Consider the following 12902-nt stretch of genomic DNA (forward strand, 5'->3'; position numbering starts at 1 on the left):
GTAGGTTTCCTTTCTCCGCCTGGTGGAGCTGACCGCTGGTGCTGGATGGCAGGCTCAGAATTTACACAGGGAATTTGGGCTGCAACACTAGCCCGTGATAACCCAAGCCCCTCACTGCAGCAAGGAAATAACAGGTCATTAGGAAAATCAGGGCTGTTTAAAAAAAAATTTTGTCCTTTTCTTTGCTTTTTTTCTTTGACACAGAGGGCATAATCGGCTCTCTAGAGAGGTGAGAACATGCCATGATAAAGAAGAGAAGACCCTATCCTCTTGTTTTGTACTTGTCTAAGACAACTCAACCAATATACACAGAGCGCTTCCTAAAGTCAAAGAAGCTGGATTCATGTGATGTACATACCCTTATATGGACTTGCTGGCACTTTATACTTCGTCACATTATCTCGTTAGCCAATAGATTGGAGTGATTTCACACAGAGCTTCAGAGCTTCCACAAGGAGTGTTCTCATAGCGTTATATTGTAAGTTGCTGATGTTACTGATGCCTGAGATAGGCACATGCACAAGAAGCTCTCTATTCATTATCTGTATCAGGATTCATTTTATCCACTTTACAATGTTACTAAATCACAAACAGAAAAAATCAGAAACATCAGAAATGTGTGTTAAAGCATTTTACTAACATTTATCTACATCAGTCATCACCTCACACTCTGATATATGATCATTAATTTTACTGATTAATAAATTAATATAAAAGTACTGTTGGAGTAACAGCTGTGTATTTTTTCAGTTCAATTCAAGTTTATTTGTATAGCGCTTATTACAATTGACATTGTCTTAAAGCAGAATTACAGAAAATAACATAGAACAAAAGGTTATTATAAAGAATAATATAAAGATTAATATAATTACAAAATTCAAGATTAATATTAGATATATTTAAACATGTTTATATTTATCTCCAATGAGCAAGTCTGAGGTGACTCAGGTGACTGTGGGGAGGAAAAACTCCTTTGAATAAAAGGAAGAAACCTTGAGAGGAACCAGACTCAAAGGGGAACCTCATCCTCATCTGGGTGACACTGGGGGTGTGATTATATATATATATATATATATATATATATATATATATATATATATATATATATATATATATATATATATATATATACAGTCTGATAAATGTTGTATTGATGTAAAAGACCACATGGAGTTCACATCTCCTCTTTAGTATCGCAGAGTCTAACTGGAGCTGGTAGATCTCTAGATGTCTCAGGATTCTCACAGAGTCTGTCTCATTGTATTGTAGCACATTTTCATATAAAACACTTATTATTAAATTAGTATTTAATCTAGTGGTGGTTTCGGGATCAAAATGCTCAAACTCACTGCAATAGACTAATAGTCAGCAGGAGGACTGGGATGAGAAATCTGTGAAAAACCAAAGAGGTCACACCTTGTTGTATTTATAAATATCTAAAACATTGTACAAAGCTCACATTGTAAAAAGCTGTGTTTAATGTGACAGATTTACAACAATGAAATATTTTCATAATCATAATCATTTCATCATCATAAATTATATTAAAAATAACTATTTTTGAGTAAACACTCACTGCAAGTGTGTGATACACATCATCAGCTGCCCGGCCTGTGGAGTCTAGAGCTGCATATGTGTCGTCTTTAGCACTCGGCCCAGTGTTCTGCAGAGAGGAGGAGTGGAGAACATGATTAGGTTCTGCAAAAGATTTACAGTAAGTCACCACTGTGATTAGTCAATTCAAGCCAAGTCAAAAAGCTTTTATTGTCATTTCAACCATTTATAACTTGCAGTACAAAGTGAAATGAGACAATGTTTCTCCAGGATCAGGGTGCTACATTAAACAAAGACAGATCTAAAGGGTTAGTAAGTAGTCCTAGATACGCAACGCAAGGCAAAAGACAAAAAGACAGTGCAGGACAAAAGACAGTGCTAACAAAAAAAAAGGAGCTGGTGTTGAGTGACCAGGTGAAGTTCTTTGCAGATGAACACCAATAAATTTGCTGCTCTTGATAATCTGTACAGGTGATTTGTCAATGTTCAGCAGAGAGTGGTCACTCCGTGCTCTCCTGAAATCAACAACCATCTCTTTAGTTTTATCAACATTCAGAGAAAGGTTGTTGGCTCTACACCAGACAGTTAGCTTTTGCACCTCCTCTCTGTATGCTGACTCGTCGTTCTTGATGATGAGACCCACCTCAGTCGTGTCATCGACAAACGTGGTAATATGGTTCGATCTCTGCATGGCTACACAGTCGTTAGTCAGCAAGGTGAACAGCGGTGGGCTGAGCATGCAGCCCTGAGGGGCTCCAGTGTTCATTGTGGTGCTGCTGGATATGATATTCCCCTTCCGGACTGTCTGAGGTCTCCCAGTCAGGGAGTCCATGATCCAGTTGCAGAGGGAGGTGTTCAGTCCCAGCAGGCTCAACTTCTCAATAAGGTGCTGAGGGATGATTGTGTTAAATGCTGAAGTAAAGTCTATGAGCAGCATTCGAACGTGTGTTTGTCCAGGTGGGTGAGGGCTAAATGAAGGGCAGTGGCAATGGCATCATCCATGGAGCGGTTTGGATGATACACAAACTGTAGGGGCTCCAGTGAGGGTAGTAACTGGGACTTGATGTGCATCTCGAAGCACTTCTCGAAGCACTTTATTACAAAGTTCTCCACACACCGGCCGTAGATAGACAGAGTACCTGAGAGTTAGGGGGAGGGATAGTCTTCCTTGCTGTTTATTTGTTCTGCACCTCAAAGTGAGCATAGAAGTAATTTAGTGCATTTTGAAAAGAGGGATCACTATCACAACTCAGGTAATTCATGATTGCCTGTATGCCCTGCCATATGCGGAAGTTGATGAAATCGCCATCGGTTGCAGACTCCCTGATGATGTTCCAGTCAGTGCACTAAAAGCAGTCCTGAAGTGCAGAGGTGGCTCCTGTTGGCCAGGATTTCACCTACTCCAGAACCAGTTTAGAGGATCTGATGTGTGGTCTATATGCTGGAGTTAGCATAACAGAGATGTGGTCTGAATAGCCGAGGTAGGGCGGGGTTCCGCACGATACGCGCCCGGAATGTTTGTGTAAACAAGATCCAGTGTGTTTTCCTCTGTCTTTGCAAAGTCCACATACTCATGTATACTGAATACACGGAGACTTGAGATTTGCATGATTGAAATCTCCCGCGATGATAAACATTATTATGATAAATTATGATAAAATTGGGGTGAACATTCTGCAGATCAATAAGAGCCCCATAGAGTTCACATAGAGCCTCTTTAAGGTCAGACTCTAAAATTACACCAAGATTTCTGACTTTATTTTGTGTCTTTAAACCCCTAGAGTCAAGGTGTGTGTTAACCTTGAGAGTTTCATCTTTATTTCCGAATACAATGACTTCGGATTTGTCTTTGTTTAACTGGAGGAAGTTTTGACGCATCCAACTGTTAATTTCATCAATGCACTTACATAGAGAGTCGATGGGGCTGTAGTCATTAGGGGACAGGGCTAAGTATATCTGGGTATATAAGATCTAGTAGCACCAGCACTGATATTTTACCTGAATCAGAGTTTAAGCGAATATCATTTATTATCTTTATGAGCACTGTCTCTGTGCTATGATGCTGGCGGAAACCAGATTGAAGATTGTCCAGATAGCCATTTGAGTTTAAGAATTTTTTCAGCTGATTGAAAACAACATTTTCAATGATCTTGCCTATAAAAGGAAGATTTGAGATTGGTCTGTAGTTGCTAAGTATGGTTTTGTATAGGTTACTGTTTTTTAGGAGAGGCTTAACATTAGCGCTGGGGGGAATGTAAATTCTGACAATGAAACCGTGGTGAATTCCCATAGTAAATAAAATGGCCTGCATCTAACTGTCACAAACTCTATTATTGATGAACAGTAACTAGAAACAAGCACAGAGTTCTTGCACCATTCTGTGTTTATGTAAACACACAAACCACCACCAAGAGCCTTAATGCACAGAGCTGCATTTTTGTTGGTGTGTAATGTTATTATGAACAAAGCACCTGACAGACATTTCTGTAATAACTCACCTGATTGTCACCTTCATCTACCTTCTTCTTCTGTCTCTTGCTTCTGCTCACATAAAGACAAATTTTTACCCACCGTCAGCATCTTCAGAGTCATTAGTGATAAAAGTATCAGCACAAATATTCTCACCTCAGCCAGAAGAGTGCAGAGAGAAGAGCTGCAAGCCCAAAAAGTCCGAGTCCAACAGCCACATACACAATCACAGTGATATCTGTTACAAACGAACAAACACACACACACACACACACACACACACACACACACACACACACACACACACACACACACAGAGATTTATTCAAAACCTCACCCACAAGCGCATAATGTAGAACACAGCAGTGATCACACAGCAATGAAAAATCATCACACTCACCATTAATAGTGACAGACACTGCAGCTGATCTCTCAGAGCCGTGTTTATTCAAAGCCTCACAGTAATACTGCCCACTCTGTACAGCTCCGTAACTCTGTCCAGATCCTACAGGTGATGATTCTTTCTCCTTAAACCAGGTGTAGTTTTGTACAGGTGGGTTAGCATCACTGCTACAGGTCAGAGTCACTGAACTGTCCTCCACTATCTCACCAGAGGGACTGATGGACACTGAGACATTCTTTGGAGGATCTAAAATGAACAGGATCATAACACTTTAAAGTAAATCCATAATAGTTTTATCTCTAATTGTCTGTGAGAAAATCTGCAGCTTTACCTTACACAGAACATTCAGAGTCACACTGTTGGAGTCCTGATGTCCGACTTCATTACTGCACTTGCACTTGTACTCTCCACTGTCCTCAGAGCTGATCTTGGAGATGTTGTAGGTCTTTTCATTTCCTACTGATGTCATCCCCTTAAACCAGGTGTAGTTCTGTTCAGGTGGGTTAGCATCACTGCTACAGGTCAGAGTCACTGAACTGTCCTCCACTATCTCACCAGAGGGACTGATGGACACTGAGACATTCTTTGGAGGATCTAAAATGAACAGGATCATAACACTTTAAAGTAAATCCATAATAGTTTTATCTCTAATTGTCTGTGAGAAAATCTGCAGCTTTACCTTACACAGAACATTCAGAGTCACACTGTTGGAGTCCTGATGTCCGACTTCATTACTGCACTTGCACTTGTACTCTCCACTGTCCTCAGAGCTGATCTTGGAGATGTTGTAGGTCTTTTCATTTCCTACTGATGTCATCCCCTTAAACCAGGTGTAGTTCTGTTCAGGTGGGTTAGCATCACTGCTACAGGTCAGAGTCACTGAACTGTTCTCAACTATCTCACCAGAGGGACTGATGGACACTGAGACGTTCTTTGGACGATCTAGAGAGTTCCATGACCAGAGTGAGGAAAGCAATTCATGGTCATAATTAATGCTTTTTTTCTGTCAATGATTGAATGCAGTTTATAACTATTATTTCTGCACCTTTTTTGATTATTACATTTGGCTTTATACAGTATTTTATTTGAAACTTTATTCTGTAAACGGCTGTCTTTCTTTCCTTTAGTGTCAGAATGGGATTCAATAGAGTTTTTATCTACTTTCATGTCATTCTTAGAATTAAAACTAAAATTCCTTCAGTATACAAATCACACAGATCAATAATAATATTATTAACTCAAACACCACAATAACAAATCACCAGGGGCAGGTTGAGTTCCTGATCAATTCTATAAGTATTTTAGGACAACAGTTCATTAGAATTACAGAAGAAATAAAGAAATAACCAGTGAAGTTACCACCACACATGAATTCCACTTTCATAAACCAAAAAACAAATAAACTCTTTTAAGCTCTAATTATCACTCTATTTCACTAATCAACACAGATATGAAAATGGTTCCGGAATAAATTAATTAATAGGTTCAGTTAATGCAACAATAATAAAAAAACTTTTTATTGTAAGTACTAATATTGACAACAAATAGTAATTTTAAATATGTATTTAAATATATGAGGATTTGGGTCTTCCCCCTTTTGCTTTAATGACAGTTTGCACTCGAGTTGGCATGGACTCCAAGTTTTTTATAAAACATTATGATAACGTTTTAGATCAAATCTATGGGACTGTCATCTGATCAAGCTATGAATGCCAGTCAATGTCACTTTGTGTTTTCTTTACTTACACCAGTACTTTATTTTGTTTTCCTTTATTAACTATCAACTTATAAAGTATATATAAGAAGGTAAATAAAGCTCACATCTGACTCTGAGGGTTTGAACAGGAGAGTGGAGATTTCATATCCTCTTACAGCACAGCTATAACTGCCTGCATCCTCACTGCTGACCGACTGCAGACGGACTTCATTGTTGTTGTTGGTCTTTGTGGTTAAATCTCTGCTGTTTTTACCAGATGAATGTTGGATCAGTCAGACTGCAGGTGGTTTTACAGGTCAGAACGACTGATTGTCCTTCTGTCACTTCTGCAGGAGGAATCTGAAGATCAAGCTCTTAAACAAGAGAAACAAATCACGAAAGTCGTCCTGAAGCCAGTAGAGCATCTACTTCTAAAACTCTGCTCTCAAAGTGGTTTTCTATCTGGAGACTAGTCACTATTCACCAGCCCTTTAATGATCAGATTAATCAGACAAAACACTTTGTACTTTGACAGAAAAACCTTGGCATGTAGCAGTATAAATGCTTCAAGGACTCTTCAGTAAGAAACTTTTTCAGTAAGAACATTATCTTAGTCTTCACTAAAAAGGTACCACAACAAAACATTTCCCCAAAACAGTTCTGTGTAGGAATATAAAAATAATAGATAGTAATAGTTAGTCCATAGTTAATATTATGAACTACACCATGTATTACTCTGCTAGTCACTTGAATGAAACAGGTAAGTGATTACATACATCAACTAGCTTGGGACCAGCTTAACGTTTAGAGATGTGTGAATGAAAACAGACAATGAACAGGCAGAAACCGAAAGCAGGATTATTGTGAATAAAATAGCTGCAAGCAGGGTTGTAGTACCTCTGGGAGCAGCTTGGGGGCACTAGTGCCGGGAGGTAACCAGCATATAAGCTGAGCTACCATAGAAGGAAATTTGGTTGGTAGAGGGAAGCCTCATGGTTTCCACTTAAGCTACCTTTATTATTAAAGTCCTAATTGAGAACTCTGAGTTTCTGCTTAATTAAAGGACTTTTGATTACTTTTCTTGTCTTGGGTCACAATTGTCTCTTTCACTACGGATCAGGGGATTAAAAACATTGCATCACACTCAAATAACTGTTTGGATTTCAAGCTCATCTCATCTCACAAACATCATCACTTATCAGAAAAACTGGATATGGACTCATTAGAGGGAAAAGGAAGAGAGGGTCAACGCTTGCTTTTGGGCTTGTTCATTCACTGGGGGTGCGGGTGTGTGGGCACTTGCAGATTAAAAATAAAACGATTGTAAAAGTTCATTTGTTTTGTGAAGGTATATCAGTACAGGTCAAATTTCTGAACCACTCAGAGTAACATCTAAATCAAAGGAGGTGTTACAGTGTGTGTGTGTGTGTGTGTGTGTGTGTGTGTGTGTGTGTGTGTGTGTGTGTGTGTGTGTGTGTGCAGGGCTTTCAAGTATGACACATTGAGACTGATAGTCACTCATTTCAGTCTGTTCTCACACTCTCCCTTCACACATCGTATTTCTCACGCAGAAGAACTTTTTGACTATTTATATATTTAATAAGCCGCAGCACCCAAAATGTATCAGTCTCCCCTGGAGTTATTAGTCGAGCCTGACACTTATCAGCCAATCAAAAAAGAGGCTACACAATAGCCAATCAGAAAATAGCACTATTGTATCTGGGAAAGATTTAACACAACAACCAATGAAAAAAATTATCATTAGAGAGGGTATTTTAGATGGTGGGTTTGAACAAAAACTCAACACGAAACAGCTTGTCTCTGGACTGGACATTGTCCTCAATCATGTCCCTAAACATGTCTGGGCTTGTGCTGAACTGTTTTATATGGGAGCAACATTACACATGATAAAGGGGTCCAAAAAGGTGACAAACACTTACAATAAACACCACCAGTCATAATCTCTCTCTCTCTCTCTCTCTCTCTCTCTCTCTCTCTCTCTCTCTCTCTCTCACACACACACACATACACACACACACAAATTAATAAATGGAAATTGAACAAATACTAAATTGAACAACTCCCCATTATTGATTTTCTTTTTCATTCTTTTTTTTTTTTAGGGTGTTGCAGGCGGGTATAGATGTCACGCTTGCCTGTCTTCAAAACTTGAGAGCCCTGGTGTGTTTTTGTGCGTGTATGTGTGTATGTGCACGAGTGTGTGTGTGTGTGTGTGTGTGTGTGTGTGTATGTGTCTGTGCGCGTGTGTGCGAGTGTGTGTGTGTGCGTGTATGTGTGTGTTTGTATGTGTGTGGGTGTGTGTGTGTGTGTGTGCATGTGTGTATGTGGGTGTGTGTGTGTATGTGCGAGTGTATTTGTGTGTGCGCGCAAGTGTGTGTGTGTGTATATGTGCGTGTGTGCAAGTGAGCGTGTGTAGAGACATAATGTGTGGTCTGATTCATTTTGTGTGTGTGTAGATGTGTGTGTGTGTGCATATGTGTGTGTATATGTGTGTGTGTGTGTGTGTGTGTGTGTGTATGTGAGTGTTTGTGCGAGTGCGTGTGTGCGAGTGTGTTTGTGTGTGTGCGCAGGTGTGTGTGTGTTTGTGTGCATGTGTGCGAGTTTGTGTGTTTGTGTAGAGACATAATGTGTGGACTGAAAACTGAATCATAAAAATAAATAAAGGTTAAATAACGATCTCCAATCCTGCCTCTAGTTTCCTCTTTCCCTGAACCCTCCAAACATGATACACTGTGATCGGTAATGAAGCCACTACTGAGTGTCCACTTACTTTCTGTCTAATTATTATGTAGATTTTTAAACATTCATAATGTTTTGGTTGAAAAGTGAGCTTGTGGTGTCTTTCTTTAAAATAAATGGTGTTTGGTTTGAGATGTTTTCTAATGTAGTGAAAATTATAAGTGTAGAAAATAAAATTAGAAGACTAAGTGCTGCATAAGGGTCCAAATAAATTCTGATGTAATTATATAAAAAAGATTATTTTATTTACCTGTAACACTGAGTGTAACTCCAGGATAACCCTGGTAGCTTTGTCCCTCTCTATTTGTTATGATTCTGAAGCAGTACATCTGTTCATCTGTTTTCTTCACATCACTCAGATTGAGAGGGAAGTGATTCAGTACATCTGTTAAATACATCACTCTGCCTGAGTAACCTGGTTCATTATACAGATCAGTCAACTCTTTACCCTGAACTGGGTTAATTAACCAAAACCTCTTTGTCACTGTAAGACCTGGTGGGTGTGTGTAAGTGACGTTCATAATCACTGTAGATCCTTTTAAAGCACAGAGATTTAGTTGGCTGTATTTCATACTCCATTCATTCCCAAGAGCTGAAACATGATACATAAAAGAGGTGATTAGAGATTATTATCCTTTAACCCCATCAAACACTCAGTTCACTCACAAATAAAAACTATTCTTCATGACTGGAAGAAAACTGAATCTGCATTTTGATCCTTTATTCACAGAGATATTAAAAATGCAGGCATATATTTTTGTCTATTTTACTCATGATTATTAAACTGACCTTAAGAACAAGCACAGATTTGGTGATTAAATCAGTTTGTACTGTCTCCAGTGTGTGACTGTGATAATATAAAGGTAAGACTCACCTGTGATCATGAGGAGAAAGATCAGACAAAGCAGAGAAGACGGATTAAGTGACATCATTCTTCTATAAAGATTCTATATACTGTACAACCTAAAACATAAAATAATCAACTTCAGTAAGGTGGAGACAGTAAGTTTGCTTCATCACACTACTCCATCACTCAGGAGTTCACACCACACACACTGTCTGTAATTTCTTACATAATAATCACACTATATTCTACCAATAATAGGAGACTCTTTAAACATTTACAGAAATATTAATAAATCACTGTACTGGAACATTCACAAGCTAGAAATGAAAATCTGTGCATGAATTCACTGATACCAGCTCTGTTCAAAGCAGATAATGAATGATTCAAATGTGTTTAATTGTCATGCACTAATTACAGATTAATAGATTTAGCAGAATCTGATATTTGAAGGAGAAATTTTCTAAACACATCTAAAGTTAAACGCAATACATTAAAATAAAGTTAAACACGAAGGCAGGTCAAAATAACATCACTTTAAAGTTTGCATGTGTTTCTATGGACTGAAAGTGATTTATTCCAGTGCATGAGGGTGTTTGTATATTTAGAACTACTCCTGTGCTGAAACCCCTAGTGGTAGGAAAGTGTAATGACAGTAAACTGATTATAAGTAGGCTTCAGCAGATGACTGTGCTCATGATGGAAAGTTGTTGTATCCTGCAGTTTCTTTCTTTTGTCCTGCTCTTCATTAGCATTATAACTAGTGTATGATGTAATGTAAATATAAGATCATGGAGTAGTTGGACAAACAGCAGTGATTATGATATTAGCTGCTTTACTAATGTCAGTTGATGCATCACAATTCATCCTCTTACAGTCTACTGTGCACTTAAACTACAATTACATAGATTTGAGTGTGTAGTAAGAACTATGTTTGGTTGAATTTGGAAAAGAAAAATGTCACACAACCGAAATATCTCTATATAATCTCATTATACCTAAAAACATTTTTGTGTTACATGATATGTGTCACAATAAAAATGTCTTTGTACTGTATGTTCTGCCTCCACAGTACCTACATGGCCCTTGTGTTCAACAGCCAAATAGCAAAGAAAGAAAAGTGTGAGTTAAAGAGTGTGTGCTTAAGATGTCTGGGTGATGTTTTGCATAAACACAATTTTCTTTGCTTTATTTTCTGAATTAGTCACTTACACAAGCTGCATTTTTACCACCAACACCACAATACATCAGAAATAACTGATCACAATATTTATATTCGAGCTCATATATGATAAGTATATAAGTTGCTGAACATAAAGAAATGAGATGTGAATTTAAATATTTTGAACAGCAAACCTGTCAATGTTCAGGAAATGTAGATATTAGATTAATGAGAGAAATTAGCCATTAAAAATATGAAGTTTTTTCTTACCGTAACTTTTAGACTCTTGTGTCCAACAACTGAGCAGAATATAAAGTGTGAAGAGGAGTGTGTTTGATTAAAAGGTGTTGCTGTTGTCTTGTCTTCTCTTTCTGCTGAAGTCACTTCCTATAAAATGAAGAACATATCAGAGAAAATATTTTGTTCATCTATTCAAATAAACTATAATAAAAAATGCTGAAAATTATTGAATATTTTATCAATATAAATATTCAGCTTCATGACTGAATGATATCCTCTATAAGTGTATAAGTATATCCACTATAAAGTGCTCTTTGTAACAGAATTGCCACCATTTCCTTATTCTTTATGCTACAACTGTGGGTTTACATTGTCAGTTACATTGAGCACGTCTATTAAAAAGCTGCTTTTATTTAAAAACCGAGAAAGGAAAGTGCTTAGCTTGTGATGCTATCATGCCCAGCACATCTTGTGTGTAATAATGCTAGCTGGTACAAGTCATGCATCTTTGCTGACATTTACTTCATTAACTGGTGATGTTTTGGTATTGTGTACTTGTGTATTTAATATCACAGCTGAATTACTGCTGAAAAAATGGACCACAACACAATGGTTCTCTAAAAGCCTATAAAAACTAGAACAATTCTCAGATGCTATTAAAGAGAGCAGGGTGTGTTAGCATGAGATTAAACACAGTTTGTGGTCTGTGTACAGAGTCGTCTTAACAGCTCGGTCTATATGTGTGAACACATGAACTCTCTATTTCATCCACACCCAGTAGAACAATGCGTCAAACTGTTTAACTGTAAAACAAGAGCTAAACCACACCCTTTGTAATGAGTCTGTCTGTGTTTTCCTTTGTTTCTGTCTGCTGCCTTGCCCCATTGTTAATTGTTTGCTCTGCCCACTTCTTGGTTTCCATGGACACTAATTGTACTTAATCTTTCCTCCAGGTGTGTTGTCTTTGTCTCTGATTGTCTCTGCTTTGTTATTGGTTCTTGTTCACTATATCTACTCTGTTTGTTCACTTCCCTGGTGTTAGTCGTTGTTGGTGTAGTAAGTTGTCTGGTTATGTCTCTGTTCCCTGTTTTGCTCAGTTGTGTACTTGTTTACTGTATAACTTTGAATTAAAAGAGTGCATGCTCAGTTTAAAAGGCCTAAAACACACAGAGCCTCTCTGTCTACAAGTCTGCTGTGAAAAAAGGCCTGTAACCTGACGCCTGTAACCTGACACCCTGAGAGCTGTGAGTGTGTGAAAAGGTTGAGGATTGCGCAATAAATCCTTTGCGCAACTTTTTTGCACAGACTGAGGCTTCGGAGACATGGCATGTTGCATACCGTTGGAATCGTCTCCTTATTGGCTAAAGAGCTGTAGAGGTCCCGGACCATTTCAGTGCTATGGGAAGGAGCAATTGTCAGTCAAATGCGGGTTCCCAAAGATGATGTCATGACATTATTGGCTTCTCAGCCGTCTATCTCTGCAATACAAGCACCGATTGGCTCAAGTGAGGGCTTGTTTGATTTGTTATGCCCTGGGCTATAAACATGATGCATCAGTGTAATTTTTGAAACCCCCAATGAGAAATTAGAGCCAAAAAACAAGATGGTTGCACACTACTGTTTCCAGTTTTCGGAACACAAATGGAATATTTGCGGCACGACCAAAGCGTTTTGGATTAAAAGGCTTACAGATCCCAGTTCCTTGGACCTGTGGGGAATTTTGTGGAATATTTGTTTTGGAAAATATTACCCCAGTGAAGAAAGGGAAGTGTCT

The 12902-nt window shown here is 38.3% G+C and overlaps 1 pseudogene; it reads right to left on the reverse strand.

Annotated features, from left to right (window-relative positions):
* Nucleotides 1–1127: 1127 nt before the first annotated feature.
* On the reverse strand, nucleotides 1128–11272 carry LOC113663810 (annotated as a pseudogene).
* Between the last annotated feature and the right edge of the window lie 1630 nt (nucleotides 11273–12902).

This window comes from Tachysurus fulvidraco, chromosome 19, assembly GCF_022655615.1.
Source record: "Tachysurus fulvidraco isolate hzauxx_2018 chromosome 19, HZAU_PFXX_2.0, whole genome shotgun sequence".
Lineage (NCBI taxonomy): Eukaryota > Metazoa > Chordata > Actinopteri > Siluriformes > Bagridae > Tachysurus > Tachysurus fulvidraco.